This window comes from Cygnus atratus, chromosome 4, assembly GCF_013377495.2.
Source record: "Cygnus atratus isolate AKBS03 ecotype Queensland, Australia chromosome 4, CAtr_DNAZoo_HiC_assembly, whole genome shotgun sequence".
Taxonomy (NCBI): Eukaryota; Metazoa; Chordata; class Aves; order Anseriformes; family Anatidae; genus Cygnus; species Cygnus atratus.
This window is the reverse complement of record NC_066365.1, coordinates 27185856-27204959: the sequence shown is the minus strand read 5'-3', so window position 1 is coordinate 27204959 and position 19104 is coordinate 27185856.

Below are 19104 nucleotides of genomic sequence, written 5' to 3'. Positions count from 1 at the left end.
ATGCTGTTTTAAGGTCACCCTGTTCTTCCAATGTATTATTCTCATCTTCTTATAAATTGTCAGTGTATCTTAACTTTGAATGACTACCAGATTTTGCTATGTGGCCCATGACATCCCTCTTTATTTCACTTTGTTTAGGACAGCATGGACTACTGGGAAACGATAGAAAGAATAAGCACATGCAACCTGGTGAAAAACAGTTTTCCATGACTGCAATAACTATGGGTGCAAAGAGAAATAGCTGGAATTTGCTGCTGCTATAGATGGGCTCAAAATTATCATCAGCCCATTTTCAGCATTTAAATGAAATCTATTTTTGCTTCTTATATGATCCATGACTTCCAAATGAAGTAACTTTCAACTGAGATTGAGCCCACTGAAGATCTAAAACACCACTGCAACACAATTTTCTTAGGCTCCAAATTTAACTATGACAAACAGGTACACACACTTGAATTATTCTGAACTTTCATGATAGTTTTCTAAATAATACAAGTTAAATTATTCCAAACTTTGCTCTGCACAGTGGAATTTTAAAATACGCAAATGAAAAAGCAATTATGAAATACTTCACTTTGTATTTTTTTCTATCTAGTGGATTTGGTCCATTTGAATTGAAAGTGAACATCCATGAAACTAAAAATAAAATAGTAAATTACCATGCATTTTTGTATGTGTGTGTGACACTATGTCAAACAATACATACAAATCACATAGGCCTGTTGCATATATACAATAGAAACAATGACGTTTGTTTACACACAAATTCCAGGTTGGTCACAGCTTATCACATTGTTTTGGATCCAAACGCATGGGTCACATTTTTATAAACACATGCAGGTGAGTGAGTAAAATGGACTTTTGGCCCATTTAAAATGAATTAACTTTAAAAAATTCTCTGCATCATCTGCCTGCCACACTACTGGTTGAAGCTACTATAGTTTGCTTTCACTTATTTCACTTCCTTCAATTTCAAAAGATTTGTCTTCACCTTTTGTCAGGTTTCTTCATATATAGGTATAACCCGGTATTTTATGTTTTATGGAGACATTATTATTTGATTCTCTACAGACAATCAGCTGAACACTTGCATTCTTACATCTGACCTCAGCACCTTAGTACCTTCTCACCAGCTTTGACAAGAATGACTTCTGCTTTGAAGAACTAGGTTAAATATGCCTAACTGAAAGGGATTACCTTTCTCCTTTGCTTGTTCTTGCTTTTTAACTCCATATGTTCATTTCATAGTAGAATTTACAAACCTATGTTGATCCAGAAGCTGCTGTTTCAATTTCCAAATGTATTCTTCTGATAACTTTCTGCAAAGAGCTTGGCTGTGTCAGCATGTTAGATTTTGTCAAAGAAATCCCAACATCATAACAGTTCTACTGTTTACGTAGACTCCATTAAGGAAACTGACTTTGGGCCAGATTTTTTGAGCCAGGAAAAATTAGAGACAGAATTGGAGGGGAAACTTTGAAGACTGATCTTCAAAGACGTGATTTGATGTGACTTTACAGCATAGATTCAAAGAACAAAAGCACACATTAAAATAGACCCTGTGTATTGGGTTTACGTGGCCAGGTTTTGGTAGCAGGGAGTCTTCAGGGGTGGCCTGTGTGAGCAGAGCCCAGCAGCTGCCCCATGTCAGATCACAGCAACAGATCAGCTGCAACAGGATTTGGGAGAGAGGAGTGAGAACTGTCCCTGCAGGCCCCAAGGTCAGTGCAGCAGGAGGGCAGGAGGTGCTCCAGGCACGCAGCAGCAGTTCCCCTGCGGCCTGTGGAGAGGCCCCTGGTGGAGCAGGCTGTCCCCCTGCAGCCCATGGGTCCCACACGGAGCAGATCTCCACGCTGCAGCCCGTTGAGAAGCTCCCGGTGGAGCAGGTGGATGTGGCCTGGAGGAGGCTGTGGCCCATGGAGAGCGCCTGCAAGAGCAGGCCCTGGGCCAGAGCTGCAGCCCGTGGAGAGGAGCCCACGAAGGAGCAGGGGGTCTGGGGGGAGCTGCTACCCATGGGGGACCCATGCTGGAGCAGTTTGCTCCTGGGGGATGGATGGACCCTGTGGTACGGAGCCATGTGGAAGCAGTTCTTGAAGAGCTGCTGCCTGTGGGCAGCCCCTGCAGGCTCAGTTCGGGAAGGACAGCATCCCGTGGGAGGGACCCCACGTGGAGCAGGGGCAGAGAGTGACCGTGAAGGAGCGGCGGAGAAGAAGCCTCAGGGACTGACCCCAGCCCCCATTCCCTGTTACCCTGCACTGCTCGGAGGGGGGGGGTGGAAGATGTTTTTAGTGTGCTTTTATTTTCTCACTGGTCTTGTCTGTTAGTAATAGGCATTAAATTTCATTAATCTCCTTATGTTGAGTCTGTTTTGCCTATGACAATAATTGTTGAGTGATCTCCCTGTCCTTATCTGAACCTTTGAGACCTTTCCGTTGTATTTTCTCACCATTTCCCTTTGAGGAGGGGAGTGATAGAGCAGCTGTGTTGGAGTCCAGCTGCCCTGCTGGGCAAAAACCCCACACCCTGGTAAGAACAGAACAAATATCAGATCTTTTCAATACAATTTCCAATAGTATATTTGGAAAAACAATAATTTACTTGATCTACCATTTCAGGACAAATATCTATTTCAGCCCTCTTCACTGTCATTTAGAAGTGTCTATTTAAATTTTAAACAACACTTTAATCCCATTTAGATGGGATCCAGGAATCCCCAGTGCTCGTACTGTGAGTTTGTGTTTTTCTCAGAACTGAGAAATTATTGAACATGTATATTACTGATGTTGTGAAAAGCTGTGTGAAAGGACCCTTGCCTGGCTTCTGAACCTATCATCTCTTCAGAGCATGGCTTATTCATCAGGTCCAGCACAAACCTGCTACTGAACAGATTCATCATGGTATTTCTTGTGTGAGGAAGGGGGTGATAAGGGATGCTAGAAATGTTTGGTAAGAAAAAGGTGCATATTTGGAATGATGGCCCTTGGCTACATTGGCCATATACACATGCATGCACAGGAAGAGGAGGTTTGTCTGAGGATGAGTCCTCTCCTCCTTCAAAAAGATATGCAGCCTGGAAGGTTGTAGGCATTTCCTATTGAACCAAGCTCTCTGTTTCTCCATCTGCATTTGTCAGATACTATTCTTGCAGTGCATCTATTTTTTCAAGGCCAATCCAGCACTGTTCTACTTGCATATATGCCTGTGTTATATATCTCTCTTCGTAAAAGAGATGAACAACATCCTTCAAGCAAAAGCTTAAAGCAGAATCTCATAGGTAATAGATCTGAATAAGAAATATCGTATTTTCTTTTCATGAGAAAATGAAAGCAACCACTCTTCCACAGAACACCCACAGAATCGGCTGAAACATTAATGAGCAACAGGGAACACATACCAGATCCTTTGCCTGCTTTATTGGCTCTGCTTTTCCATGAATGGCAGAAGATATAAATATTATTGTTAGCCTTAGGGCTCTCTTCAAAAATTCTTGTCTGTATCAACTCATGTTGTGAAAAAGTGTCAGGAGCTGTGTTAAACCACTGCAGGCTGAAACTGAAAAATGGCACAATAATTTTTCCAACCAGTGCATGCAAGATCAAAGCTGTTAAGAGGGGATGACAGGTGGCATAAACGTCCCAAGGCCCTGACTCACTAGAGGCATAACAGCATCCACTGTAACTCTAATAAAAATAGCCCCAATAAAAACACTGTAAAAAGCTGCAAGTAGCCTGTTATATCTTTGACCTCGGGGTCATTCCACCAACAGATCAGCTGGCAGCCCAGTGAGAAAAGTGTAACTGTATTTTATTCCACACACAGGGCTAAAACTGTCAGATATTAAAATATCAAAAAAACGGTTTTAAAAGATATTTATATTGATTACAGCAACAAAATCAATGCCAGTCGCTGTATGAATATGCATCTTCAAAGGAATTGCATGGTTCTACATCACTCCTCTTTTGCTCTGTAACTAGCAATTTTGTTAATGTCCTCTTATAAACTGGTGTTCAGGCTTGAAGCTCTTACTTAAGTTAAAATAATTAATTGACTTCAGTTAAAATTAATAGTTAATGAAGACTTTAATGCATAATCTACTTGTGAAAACTGGTAATATTTGTAGCAGCTAGTATAAAGTGCCAAAGCTCGACTTCTAGTAAATCATATTAATAGCTGTAATTTAAAACGCAAAAAGGCCTATACTTAGCCTTTGAAGAAAGTTATTAGAAAAAAAAAGGTATTTATTTTATTCTTTCTCCTAGATTCTGCTATGTGGTTTTCCCACTTTTTTGTTACATACCTATAATCGTATTTGAATAATTATATCGATGCTGTTAATTGCAACATCTTGAAATACATATCAAAGTAAACAGTGTGCTAGTAGTTAGGTATGCACTTTGGAAAGAAGCACAATCACAAGAGAAATTAACAGAAGAAAGAATATCAAGTATCAACACTACACAGAGTAGATTTAGGTGTTAGTTCCTCAGGCTGAGGAAAACAACTAGTCTTTTCCAACACAGTACATAAAATGTAGCAGTATTCACTGTGATAATAACCCAAAGGCCCTAGGAAGCACACACAAAAAAAATAAAATGCAAAGTTCACAAAGGAAAATATAAGGCCAAAGCATTATTTATAGGGATGTGCTTGGGCCCTTAACCTGTAAATGAATCATACTGAATTTTTTCACATGAACGAAGCCTCAAATTTATTTCTCCAGAGAAAGACATGAAAGTCTACAATGCTTTGTGAGGCAGACCTGGTACAACGGTAGCTTAGAGGCTGAAGAGAGTTCATTTGAATGTTATTTAAGCATCAGCTCCATAGAGCTTAAAGTGATTTTGCACCAGCCTCTGGAGAGCTCCAAGCTGCAATCCAGCAAAGCTTTGAGGACCACGTATAAGCAGAGCTGCAGGGGAATGAGTTGTGTTCTGTAGAGAACGAAGGCACCTGCTCCCAAACTGAGCTGTGAAATCCCACTTGTTCATAACAGGAAGGAAAAGGGGTCAACAGTTAATACACGTTTTCAGGCATACACAGCATATACATACACTGACATACACAGTCAGTGATGGGTGTTGTTTTTGAAGTAGCAGAGACTATTACCCAACTCACTGATATTCAATGACTTCAGTTACTACTTGTTGAGTGTGACAAGCTGCGCACTCTGACTTGGGTGAAGGTGTTTTGCACCATGCTGCAGCTCACGGTTACCACTGTGCTTTGCTTATGAAAGTCAAGGAGACTTGCTTCAGAGTAGGTCATGGCCAAGAGCTCACACTGGGGCTGCTGGGCCACCTGTACAGTCCTGCAAGGGCAGGAACACAGCGAGGGCAAAGCCTCCTGCTTGTGTCACCAAGCCAGCCTGCATTGCTCTTACCCACTCTGTGTCATAACTTCAAATTGGCATGTAAAATGCCACGACTCCAAGAAAAGGCAAAGATAACACATGCACAAGCCACTGTGAAGAAAAAATAAAAAAGACAATTCCCAGACATTCCCCAGCCTGATCATAAAATACTTTTTGAAAGTCCTAATGTCGACTGAATAAACGGCAAGCCTCAACTCCTGCACATACACTAAACCAGCTCCAAGCCTCACCACAAGAAAAGTTCCCGCACTCAAGCTGAATTGACAAACACTTCCAGTGCCTTAAAATGGATGTCTCTGGGCTTTGTTGGCCACTGCTTCATAATCGCAAGCTGCAAAAGAAAAGACGAGAGACTAAAGTGGAAAGCTAAACAGAGAGAATGTTACTCCCTCAGTTTCAGTTTACAGTCTTTATTTAATTGCCAATTAATCTGATCATTTTTTCTATCAAACAAAGAAACATGAACATTTCCAAGCAAGAGACATTTCTCTTCCTCCTTTTCTTCTACAGTGATTATGAAGTTAAAGAACAGACAAGGAGGGGCAGCACACCTATTTTACTCAAATGAAGGATCATTAGGGCCTGTCAATGTGGCAGTTCATGTAAGGCAAGTGGTACTTGCCCCCCAAAGAGTTAGCTGGTTGAAAGACAGTGTGTCACTCCAGCAGCTCACAGTGCTTCCTGACATTTGAAGATCAGCAAATCATATATTTTAAAAATAAATCAGGTATAATGTATTTTACAGGCATGGGGTTTATTACTATAATTCCAATATGGACATGCCTTACCTGCTGGGTACTGTATGTGTGGATCAGGTTTCTTGAGAGCAGGTGTGACCTCAGTATTTGATTTCTAAGGATCCTCTGCTTATCACAAAGAGATTGCTATAATTTTCTCTCTTTAGACAGATGTGGTTATTTCTCTGCTTTATACCATTTTATGTAATACACTACTTGTCCCTTATCAAATGTCTGCCTGAAAAGGTGAATGCTAATGTCAAAGAATTTACATAAAAGAAAAACAAAGCATTTTTTTCTAGTTGTTGTCATAGAACAATTTGCCTTTTGAAGCAGTAAAATTCATTGCTGACAATATTGTTACAACATATTTAAATTAGTAAAGCATTGATCCTGCAGGGGAGCATAATTAGCTCTGCAGAAATACATGCAGGGGGAATGTCAAAAATTTTTCATAGAGTGACTTGAATTATAAATAAGTGACATTGCTATTTTTACTACACATATATTATAGGTAGAGTTGCCTAGATATTAAGGCACTCAGCTAGATGGAAGAAAGGAGAAGGGCATGAACCACATTTTTTTTTTCTTTAAAAATATTATTTAATAGGTATTTGCATTATTATCTTTGCTGGAGAGACTTGAAAGACTGCTAAGAGGTGCAGCCTTGCACTTACATGAAGTGCTGTTTGGTAATGCCCACTGCTACGTGGCCCTGAGTCAGCTGGTGGCCAGACCTGAAGGTGGCCAAAGAGAGGACAGCACAGTGCAGCAACCCAAGCCCAAGGAGTGAATGAGCACAGCAGAGAGGACCAGGGAGCACCGGCCATGATGCTGACAGTGGGGATGAGGAGCAGGCTCGTAGAATCACAGAATCACTAAGGTTGGAAAAGACCTCCAAGATCATCTGGTCCAACCATCCATCTACCACCAATGTCACCCACTAAACCATGTCCCCAGGCACCAGGTCCAACCTTTCCTTGAACACTCCCAGGGACAGTGATGCCACCACTTCCCTGGGAACCCGTTCCAATGCCTGACTGCTCTTTCTGAGGAGAAATGTGATGGAGGAGAGTAGGAAGGGATATGAATGTACCCTGTGCCCCTGGATGTGTTACAAGAGGCTGGCACTGCCTTCATATGGCCTGTCAAGGGAGGAGGAGAGGCTGTCACTGTCCTTGTGGAGCATATTCAGGGAGAAGTAATTGGGACACCTTGGTACGAAGGGCAGTGTTGACTATGGCAGCATCTCATCTTCTGACTTTCACATTAAGGGAGTGCTACCTTAAGTCTGAATTCCTGCTGAAGTAAAGCAGTGACTTTTCAGTAATAGTACCTAGAAACAAACAAAAATAATGAGCGTAGGATAAGTCCTGTCCGATTTCATTCTACTCTGACAACTGACACAACTTCCCCATGATGTATGCATGATTAATAATTTATAATTAATTTATAATTAATTGTGATAGTGCTTTTCCTAATTTTAAGTAAGCACCATAGCAAAACTAAGCGAAATCAGCAATGGGATAAGATTCAAGATTCCTTGGCAGAGTGCTTGGATTAATAGGAAAAACATTCTGAGCTGCCTTACTCAAACATTAAAGAAAGCTGGTTAATTACTGTAAGTCATCATTACACAGGCTGAAATATAAACTGAAGTGGAGTTAATCTTGTGATCACTGATATGCCCAGGAAGGCTGGTAACTAGGCTTGCCATCCATAGAAATTACACTCTGTGAGATCTCTAACCAAAGCTGGCAGTACAGCAGAGAGGATATGTAAAGACTGAATGAAAATAAAAAAAGAAGTAGAAATATCTCATAGCTGTCATGGTTGTTCCCCCAGACAAAGACACGTGCATTTTTATCCCAAAACCTCCTAAAAATCCTGGGAAGGGAATAGCATCACAACACCCTAAACAGTATTTGTCTTGGTACTACAAACACTGGTACTGCTCTGAAGTGTACTGTTTTTGTGACCGTTTATTCATGTGCTAAACTTCAAAAAGTAGTCTTATTCTACACACGCACACACAAATGTGCTCTATCCTGCCAATTTACAACCACAACACCAGCAAATAACCCAAGATAACAAAAGAAAGCAAGATTGAACAAAGGAGTTTGTCTCTTACTGTTTACTTACGATCTGTACTCACAGCGATAAAGTGGTAAAGTGGCAAGGAAAACGGACAGAAACTCTTTTAAGAAGAAATCTGGGTGCACAGTAGGTGATCATTGTTCTCAATGGGATTAAAATGACTGTGATGTATATAGAGCATCACGGGAAGAAACACAAGAAAAATGTTAAGTCTTGAGATAAAAAAATCAGTGGATATTCGTAAAGTAAAATTTCCAGCTCAGTGAGGCTTAAGGCTGGGAAATAATTACTCTTACACCTGAGAAGTAAGTACAAAGTTATTTGGAATGAATCAAGTCTACCTTCCCTTGTCCTTACCTTCATTAATTCCTCAAGGTTTAATGAGCAACTCTTGCTTGCTTTCTGCAGATGTTGTTGATCAAAACTCAGGCATGTGAGCTGCCCTAATTACAACTGCCATCCTTACAGCAAACACAGTCTTAAACTTAGCTGTGTACTTACTACTTTGATGGATTTGATTTTGTACAAAGAGGATGAGCTTATGCAAACGCAACGTATTCCTGCAGCACCTACTTACAAAAAGCTTTTATTGAAATCCATAAGACAAGTCAGATAAGTGCAGACCCTTTATAGGAGGAGCAGAGTATCACTAGGTCTGCAATTTTTTAATTACCCTGTTTAAAAATATATATATATCTTAAAGATACATTACAATACATTATTAAATGAGCATACACTGTACAGATGAGAGCAATTTCTGTTCACACAAAGCTTTCTGCTTTAATTTATTAACGTATACATACTACATATCAAACTAAAATTATCGTGTAGTCTCAGGCCAAAGAGTGCCTTCACAGACTAATTTGTCTCATTATTTATTCTTTATTAACCATCTGGTCAGCTGATTACTTCCTTCAAGGTAATGCTGCTTCTTGCAGCTCACAGTCACTATTGCCAAGGTTACTACAGTATCACCTGGCGATATGAGAGTACTTTTTGGGATCTTGAGCAGTGTTCCTTCTGCCAAGCACCCATCCCAGTGACCAGCAGCACCTTCCTGTCCCACTCAATTCAACCAAGCAGCTAGGGCCATGCAAGAGGCTCTGGCATCCATCCCAGAGAAGAGCCCTGCCAGGCTGGTATGGGACACCTCTTGCCCCTGCACCTTACCCAGTGAAGGTTGCATTGGGACTGAGGTATTCCTCCAAGTCATCATTTTCTGACAGAAGTGCCATAGCACTGGGAAACCACTGTTTTCCCCATTACCATTTAAGATGTGGACAAACTGGCTTACCTGAAATGAGGCTTTTACAGTTACTTGCTAGCTATCAGTAGGCAAACAGCATGCAGGCCCCTTTTTGAGGAATTTAAACTTAGTTCTGCTTTTGAATTAAAGCTGCAGATAAACATAATGTTTCATATGTTGTTTGAGAGAATATTATAGGAATTAGAGGCTTAATGTCATTACCACACTGAATGCCTTTCTCTGCCCCACTTGCAGATACAGATAGATGCTTTTGTCACTGTACGAGGAGACCGTGCAAAACTGATTCTGGGGAACTTCATTATGCACTGAACGCTATCGCCTCTGGAGCCTTTTAACATCAGCATCCAATGCTTTTGAAAACTTAATGGATTTAATATGGTCTCCCCTTACCTGACCAATTTGAATCTTTGAAATTTTGTGCAATTAAATTTCACCCAATTTCTTACACTTCCATGATGATGAGTTATGAAATGCAGAATCGAGAGGCATGGGTTTTAAAAAACAAACACACCTTGAGACCAGCATCAGTATGTGAATGAGCATACATCTTAGGTATTTCCATCACTCTTTTTCTGGTGGCAAGCAGAAATTTCAGAGAGAAATTGCTAGCAGATAACAGATGTGATGCATGGTGGACCTACAACAACATTACACTACAATACTGATCTCAGTTATGGTCACCTTGCTATAAAATTAATAATACAGGAATGGAGAAAGGAAAATAAAAGGAACACTGAATGATGCATAGATTTGGGGAATACAGTTATACAGAAAGGCCAGTGAAACCATACTTCTTTAAAAATGGAGAGACGAGATATGCAAAACTGTGTAGACAATAGAAAGTATAAGCAGATTTTAGGTACCTAGTTCACACAATCTGACTGAGAGAGAGGTTCATCTAATGAATCCCTGCCTTGAAATTACTCAGAAATCAGGTACACAAACTGAAGTCATGAAAAAAATGCAGCACTGTGCTATTATTGATAAATTACAGTTTAATACGTGAAAGCACACTCTGAATCTTTGTTTTGAGAATGTTAACAGCAAAACAAAATGAAACAAATGAACAAGAAAACCTGATAAGCATTTCCTTGGCAATTGTGAATGTTGTTAATTTTGGGGTTTATGTGAAAGAAACTCTGCTAATCATGAAGCTAATGAATAATGATGGAGCTAATCAGAAGCCAACTAAAAACTGAAAGAGTTGCAGAAGTTGCTAGTTGTAAATAAATAGAAGGAACCAAATTACACGACACTGGTTTAATTTAATTAATTTAATCACAAGTTTCTTATCGACACACAGTCCAGCAAAGTGAAAGGCAGCAGGACAGTGTGAAATTCAGAGCTCAGCACTGCCCCATCCGAACTGAGGCTGGGAGAGCAACTGCTCTGACTCCCCAGCCGCACACAATGCCTGAGCATCTTCAACAAAGTGGAACAGCGGAAAGAAGGGAGGGGGAAGCTAAGTGGAAAAGGAGAAGCTGACAGTGCAGAGAGCTCCCTGGAAATTATGCTGGAATTGCAGCATTTCCTGGATCAAGATGCTGGGGGATGAGAGCAGCTGCAATATGATACAGTGTCATAATACAAATGAATGAAAAATTAATAGATGAAAACATACATCTCCAACTGAATGTGTAGTTGATACAATTAGGCATTTTCATTTAGAAATAACACTGTGCATATGCTTGTCCATATTTTGGATTATTAATATTGTCCTATAGATTCTACAGAACTACCAGGAGATGTCTCTTCTTTGTTTGCCTTTTTTTTTTTTTTTCTGTAATTATACACTGTCTTGATGATGTCAGTTAGCTTATTTAGGGTTTATAAGATTCATGGTAAGCGCAGCAAATTTTATGCTCCAGGAAGAATTTCTAAAGTGTTTATTCTCTGTGCTGTGAGAGTGGTTAGCTGCTCCTAGGCTTGGATTCTTTGTGCAGGCCATGTAAGCACTGAAATAAAGGCAGGATGTAAAAGAGAGAAAAAGGTTCAGGCTTTGCTATTATGTCAAAAGGCTGGCAGAGTACTGTCAATGTGGAAGAGACTTGATGAAACATTTTACACCAGGATGGCTCCTTTGAGATAATGTTTCTCACACCAGGTTCAGTCTTCAGGTTTAAAGAAAAGAAAAACAAAAATTAAAAACAACAAGGCTAATAAAAAAGAAAATGAGGCTAATACCCTAATGTGTGCATAAAACTGTACAGCAGCAGACAATGGACACTGCAGAATGGCTTATGTTCTGTAATATTCGCAAAACGGATCAGACAATTTTCATTTCAGAAGTTCTGGCATTAAGAACTAAATCAAAAAGATTGTTTTTCTAGTTTTGTTTTGAGTTCTAAACGCAAGGATCTAACACAATGTCATTCTTTTTACTAATTGAAAGAATTGTGAGAATTTGGTAATTTCCTTCATTTTTCCTATTACCACCATAACTTTTAAATCATCTGTTTATGGTAATTTAGTTAGGCAAATGGTATATCATGTATAAAAAGTGGCGGCAAAGAAAAGGACTCCTGAGACTGGTGGTAAATACATTAATACTTAAGATGAAACTTAAGTAGAATAAACTTAAAAAAAAATAAAAATAAGTAGAATATCAGACATAGGAATGAAGGATGCATTTACCAATGACTCATTACCTTGCCCTACAATCCCTTCTTCTACTGTTGCAAACCTAAATTTTCTTCACTCTTCACATCAGCTTTTTGCTATTGTCAGGAAAAGGTTGCTTTCCTCCCTCTGCAATCCACTTCTGCCAGCAACTAGGGGACTGAGAATAAGCTTGAGGCATAACTGAGCAAATAATGCATTTCTTGTGTTCTAGAGTGCGTTAATATAACCGTGTTTTAACTGCTGCCAGGCTACATCTCATGGCCTTACTTCCTTGTCCCCTTGACCCCATGTCAGGTTTTTCACCTTCCCTGAACCTGTGAGTTCCCCAAAGAAGGAAGTGCTGCTTTGCTCCTGCTTGCAGAGTACCTGCGCTAGCTGTGACACAGCACAAGGCACATCTTGCAAAGGAGTTGCATGGGCTCTTCCATGCAAATTTTACCTTCACACCCCCTTTCTCCTACTACTTAAGTCCAAAAATGTAAAGAGCTGTTCACATGTCAAGTGTTTCATTTCTCTTTTTGTAGAGAGAGTAACAGTAATGATGCTAATATCTTATGCTTCGACTTCTCTTGCATTTGAAAAATTCCAGACTGTTCTCTATTTATTCCTCACAGCATGTTTAACAGACCGTTGTCTTTGTGAATCTCATAGTGATTTTGGGTATCGAGCCATGCAGCCCCCTGTGAGATAAGGAAGCAGTACAATAATTTGATAAATGTGAAGTTGCACTAGAGAAAGATTGCAGGCTAAAACTACACAAGTGCCTAGGTTTCCTACACAGTGCATGGAAAAGACAGGGTTTCCAAGTGGGATACACAAAATGGCAAGCCATCATATTACATTTTCAGCTAATTAACCAGGATAAAATATTGAGGACATTCACCACAGGTAGCTCCTACAATATCCATAGTCTGAAACCTGTTCTAGAAAACTGGTGCCTTCACAATAACGCTCTGGAGGTACTCTTGCCATTTAACAATAGCGAGGCTGTGCTATCTGGTGAAATATAGCTTTTTCTGTTATGTCCTCACATCTAAAAAACTGTGGAAGGAAAGATGAAACTGGATTTCTGAGGGAAGCAATCAAGGAGGAGACTACTGTGTGAAAACCCAAAGGCACACCAGGAATGAGAAAATGTAATTCCTTCAGTGTTGCTGCTGAAAGTCTCTTTTCCTAAGCATCATGTGAGTGCTATTGCATTCGGCCTTCCAGGAAATTTAGATCTAATGTGGTCTGCTTTCTAGACCCCAGCTGGAATCAAAGCTACAGTAGTCCTGCTCCACGCACGCCTGACTTTCAGAAGGGGAACACACAAACCAGTCCCTTTATCTCTGATCTCTCAGTCCTAATCCTGACGGGAGACATGTAACTCGAAATGTAACTCATCACAATGCAGTTTGTAACTCTCTTGGATAGCAAACATCAGGATTCAATAAAGGTTCTGGTTTTATGGCAAATCATAATCTCTCTCTCCACATTAGCCTGTCGATGTTTCACAGTCTGTAAATGAAAATGCCTCCCTTGCAATGAAAAGATCATCATCTTAATATGTTTCTTCATGGTAATGTTCCTTCTATTCCATAGATACCATACCTTTTCTCTGTCAAGCTAATTGATACACGTCTAATGAGTGTATCTATGTCAGTCTCTGTATAGCTTTGAAGTTTGGGGCTTCTATTTAATATTGGAAGACAGGCACTGTGTCCAGGAGATTTTTGGTATTTCTTCTTCCACGTATGTTTCCGAGACCATTAAAAAATAAATACATAAATAAAAGAAAAACCATGAACCTGATCTTGCCAAGACCACAACAACACCCCCTAGCCTTATCAAATATAGGTCATATTAAACTAGCATTGAACAAATAAAGAGTTGGAGAGACAAGGACCAACTTAACTAAAACTTTTTTTTTTTAAACCTTTTACTATAAACCCTGAGTTTGCTATCAGTTTTGAGCTACATGCAACCTCAGATGAGTAAGACCCAAACTAAGAGAAAATGAATTCAGCCACTTTGGGATTGCATGAAAAGGAGTCATCTGGACAAATGGGTAAAGTAAATTTTAGTTAAAGACATAAAAACTCTCAAAGCTTAGAGAACGCACTCAGAGTCAAATTACTCATCATATTATGCTTAAGACCAACAGATAGCATGTGACATATATTTGAAAATTATTTGAAAATTATTTGTTCTTTCTTTCCATTTCTCCTTCAGCAAATTTTGATTTGTTCACTATATTTCCATTACTGTATGTGTACACGTCAATTATCTGCAACTGGTGGGGTCCACATCTGGCACACGCAGACATTGACGCGATGTTTCAATCCAAACATTGAGCCATTTTTTAAATTCACATTATTATAATTACCATCCAGACCTTTCAAAAGATCAGTCTCCAGAAATGATGCAGCAATTAAACCAATACTGAACATTCAGCTCCCTTTCCATTTTTTCTGAGCAGAGGAATGCTTTGTGTGCTTGCTGCTTCTGAAGCTGCAGCTGAAAGTCAAAAAGGAGTCTATGGCTTTGAACTTCTCTGCTCAGTATCTGTCATTAGGTCCTTGTAAGCTGAAGAAGACAAAATCCCTATCCTTGATGCTGGAAAGAGAAGAGAGGTTTGCTTGGTCTGCACCAGGAAATAAGGGCTGCATTTGTTCAGTGGTACATACTAATCACCAGGTATTGAACAGCAGGAAATTTTTAGGCAGCTTACTTGTTAACAATATTTATTACACATTTCTATCAGCCTATCAAGCATAGCTTGTTATGCTAACATGCATCTTCATGACTTCAGCTTCGTATTAAAAAAAAAAAAAAAAAAAACACTGTGATGAAACTTTCCAAAAGCTACCTGAGCTGTCTTCCTGTCTCCTGTGTCCCTTGGCTATGATATTTTTGGCAGGGAATAAAGGGAAGGAGAAGCATGTGCTTCAGTGGTGACTGATGTCACTGATCCTCAGAAGGTCACCACAAGTCCTCGGCTGATGGATCCTGAGGACCTGATCTCAGCTGGCCACAGGCTAGGCTGGGAGAGAGCATCATTCATCAGAAGTAGAGTCTGTTCTGCACAGCGATACGACCAAGAGTACATCTTAATACAGGAGAATGTTTGGAGAGAGACTCCTATTATTCTTCCACTCAGAGCACTGCTTTGTGTCATTTTTTCTCTGGCCAGCCCATTTGAGAAGTGCGGAAAGACACCATCATAGAGATGTTTGGCATGGAGCTGGGAGAGGGTGAGGAACAGCTCAATTTACACCACTCAGGGCATTTCTGTCTGAGTTACAATAACTCAGAGACAGGAGAGAAACATATTTGCCTATGGAGTAAATCTGGAGAGAGTCAACTGGAATTAAAAATAATCTAATCCTCAGTCTCCTATTGTATTGTTTTTGAGCTGAAATTTTATTTAATTGAGAAAATAAGAAAGGAATTGGACAGCAGGTTCAATTTAATGGGACAGCTTCTGTAACAGCTACAAAAATGGGTGTGCCTTTTAAGGTGTCCTTAAATTAAATGCATTTAATTCCCTACTTGTCCCTATTAATTAAACATATTTTTCATACAATTCCCAGAGCTCCTTTCATTTCTAAACACAGAAATACTTACACTGTCTCCAGGCAACTGGCCTTGATGATATTAATTTGCAGGACACAAGCAACACACCATGTCACTGAGCAGTAAGAATGTTAAGAAAGCACTTCAGCACTGAATTTTAATTTTCAACCTTCCATCAACACAGGCAAAAAATCTCATTGTATTCGAAGTAATATTCTCGAAAGGATATTGTATCTTAATTTACATATTACTAGGGAGGAAAGCAAGTCAAAAACCTCTGTGAATGTTATTGACTTGAAACTAAAATACCTGAAAGGCATTATTTATGGTTGGGCTTAACATCCATTATATGAATGTTTGCAGTTTTCAGGAGAGGTGTAAATTCCTTTACTTGGCAGTAAGTATAGTATTTAGCATAAGGTAATTTTGGAAATAACATTTGATAACTATTGGAGAGAGAATAAGAAAGATGGCAATTTAGCTTATACAAGCCTACACAAGCTGCTGCTCAGGGCTAGTTTTAGTTAGGTGTCCAGGAGGTTAGGCAAGAGGTAGACATCACCAATCCCAGATACAAGCGGATCTGAGAAACAGAGGCTATTCCACAGGCAGAGATCAGGCAAAGACTGCTCACAAAGTAGCCTACACTTACAACACTTACAAGTCTAAGATCATTTGGATTAAAATAAAATGGCAGTGCACCGAACATCATAATTTCTCTTCCTTTCAAATATCAACTCCCTCTTGTGCTGACACATGGAGCGCTGAGGCTTCCAAAAGAGAACAAAAAAAAAAAAAAAAAGAGTAATTATTAGAAATACCAGCTACTGTGCCTAATGCCAGCTACTGTGCCTAATCTCATTCCCTAGAATAAACAAACACCTATAGTAGACTTCAGAAGAGAAGGTTAAATTTTTATAAAGTGCTGAAAGCGTTCTGAGATAAAATGGAATGACAAATTCAACTGTGGGAAACTATCAGCTCTCCTTTTAAATGTGCTTTTTCCCTCCACAGCTAGTGCCCTTGCCAGGCTCTTTGGAAAAAAAAAAAAAATCATGAGCAATATGCTTGATTGGTTAAGGTTATATGACAGCACCACCTGTCAAAAGAGCATTCCGCTCTTTTGTTTAGAGAACACCTTATCTTTATGAATGCAATGGTTGCAAGAAGTGCCTTGGGACTCCGCGGGATGGAGTGATACTAATTCCAGAAATAAGAGCACACTAGAAACTGGATAGAATACGTGTCAGGTAACTCGTGGTTATAAAGTGGCTCAAAATGAGGTGTCAGTTGTATAAGAGGTTAGCATATATAAGTTTGTTAACATGGATTCATAGATTTTAGGGCCAGAAAGGACTATTAGCCTGACATTACTTAGTTCAACCTGCTGCATATCACACATCGCCCTGCTGTGGGACCTACAATTTATGCTTAGCTGGAATACATCTTCCAGGCAAGCATTCTGTCTTGACCCGAGAACATCAAGAGATAGAAAATTCATCTCGTCCCAAGAAAGGTTGTTCCAAACATTAATAATCCTCACCACTTAAAAAAAAAAGTGATGCACATGACCAGTTTGAATTTGTCAGTCTTCCAGCCATGAGTTCACATCATAATAGTCTTCTTGAAGATTCTTATTCAAGATAATCAAACATTAAAAATCAAAGCAACCACCACCACCCCTCAAAAAAAACAAAACAAAAAAAAACACTCTACAGATTCAGATGGCTCTTTCTCCAAGTATCTTTTAGAATCAGCTTCAATGGTTTATGATTGCACAGTCTGTGTTTATAATCCTTTGAAAATATGGAAGCTGAACTGTATGGGATATCCTGGTCACACAACTGTGAATAAATGCATACTTATATGCATAATGATCTCTTCTACTACAGACTGTGTTTACACATCAACACATTTTTGCACTTCTTGGAAGCATGTCTAGCTTTATCAAAAAGGAATTGGTTTCATGTGCTCCAGAACTGCTCCTGGAATAAACTAAAGGTTAATGGGATGATTGGGAAACTGGTTACAATAACACACCCCTCATCCAAACTAAGGTACTGGCATAGGTACCTTATAAATCCTAAGTGGTTTCAAAGTCACTGCTTTTGTGGGCAGAATTCTTAAACCTGGAGATATAGGCTATAGAACTCCTTGTCCTTAAATATATGCCCCACATTTGGTTCCGGTAAAACACCAGTCAAATTCGCATTAACCACCTGCTTCTTTTAATTATTGTTTTTGTCATTTTTGCCTTTCACGAGTTTTATCACTTTATAACTCATTTTTTGATTATTCACGATACAAACCATGCAGAGCATTGAGCTAAGTACTAATTCTGTCAGGACCACACTTGAAATATTCCCAAGAAAGGAGAACATGTTATATCTTGTACCTAAACTGCAACATCTCTCAGGCTGCGTGCCCGCTCATTAGAAGGGCACTGCAGCATGGCCAGTCTGCCCAGCTCCGTGCAGCAGGCTGCTGGAACAGCCCTGAGGGATCGCGGAGGAGATCAACCTGGTGTGACTGAGAAGGGAGGTGACAGGGTCATTGGGGAGTTAATTAGAATCACCTCAACGTATGGAAATCCTGAGTTGCTTTGAGACAACCCTTATACTTCAGCTGGCAATAGGCTCCAAGGGACTGCTCACTGAGAAGAAACGGCAGACCTCTGCCTTAGCCTTTTCCCCTCATCCTGCCCACGTTAAAGGGCAGGGAGAACGACTGGCAGATGGACCCACATAGCTGAGAAGCAGAAGCTGTGAAATAAAATTCAGCGAGGCAAAGAAGTTATCATCATTACATTTGGATTATAAAGGAGATTTAATTTGGTATATAATTTATTTTGATAAGCAAACATTTGTTATTTCAAGGAATAAAAGAACAGCACATTTGTCTTCACGCCATATTAAATACCAGATTTCTACTGGTAATTCCAAGCCCTTTGAAAAATAAAGGTAAGAGCATCACATTCAAATTATTTCTCCAGATATTTATAGGTTTGACCTTAATCTCTCTCTTACTTTTAATATTGTTGCCCTAGTCTATTCTGACCATGTGAGCAGTCATTGGTAACTCCTAGAGCATTATCGGAGTACTCCTCCAAGAATGCCGATGGCAATTTTGGAAGTGGGTTTTCATCCTCCAGGGCTCTAGGTCACATGGCTCACATTTAAACAAATTCACATTTCTTAGGGCAAGCTAGAAAAACACCATTTCATACATATGTCCCGTTAAAGTGGTACAGTGTTTTCCCTTCCCACCGCTTGTCTTTGGGGCCTTACCTTTCCAAAGAAGTATTGAAAGCCATACCATAACTTCCCTGATATACAGGAGTTAATCATTTATTTTGCAGATCATTTCCCACTTTCTCACAAAAATATCTATGCCTTTCACAGCACCACCTTCCTAAGATACATTCCTCAAAGGAATCACCATCTGAAATATTT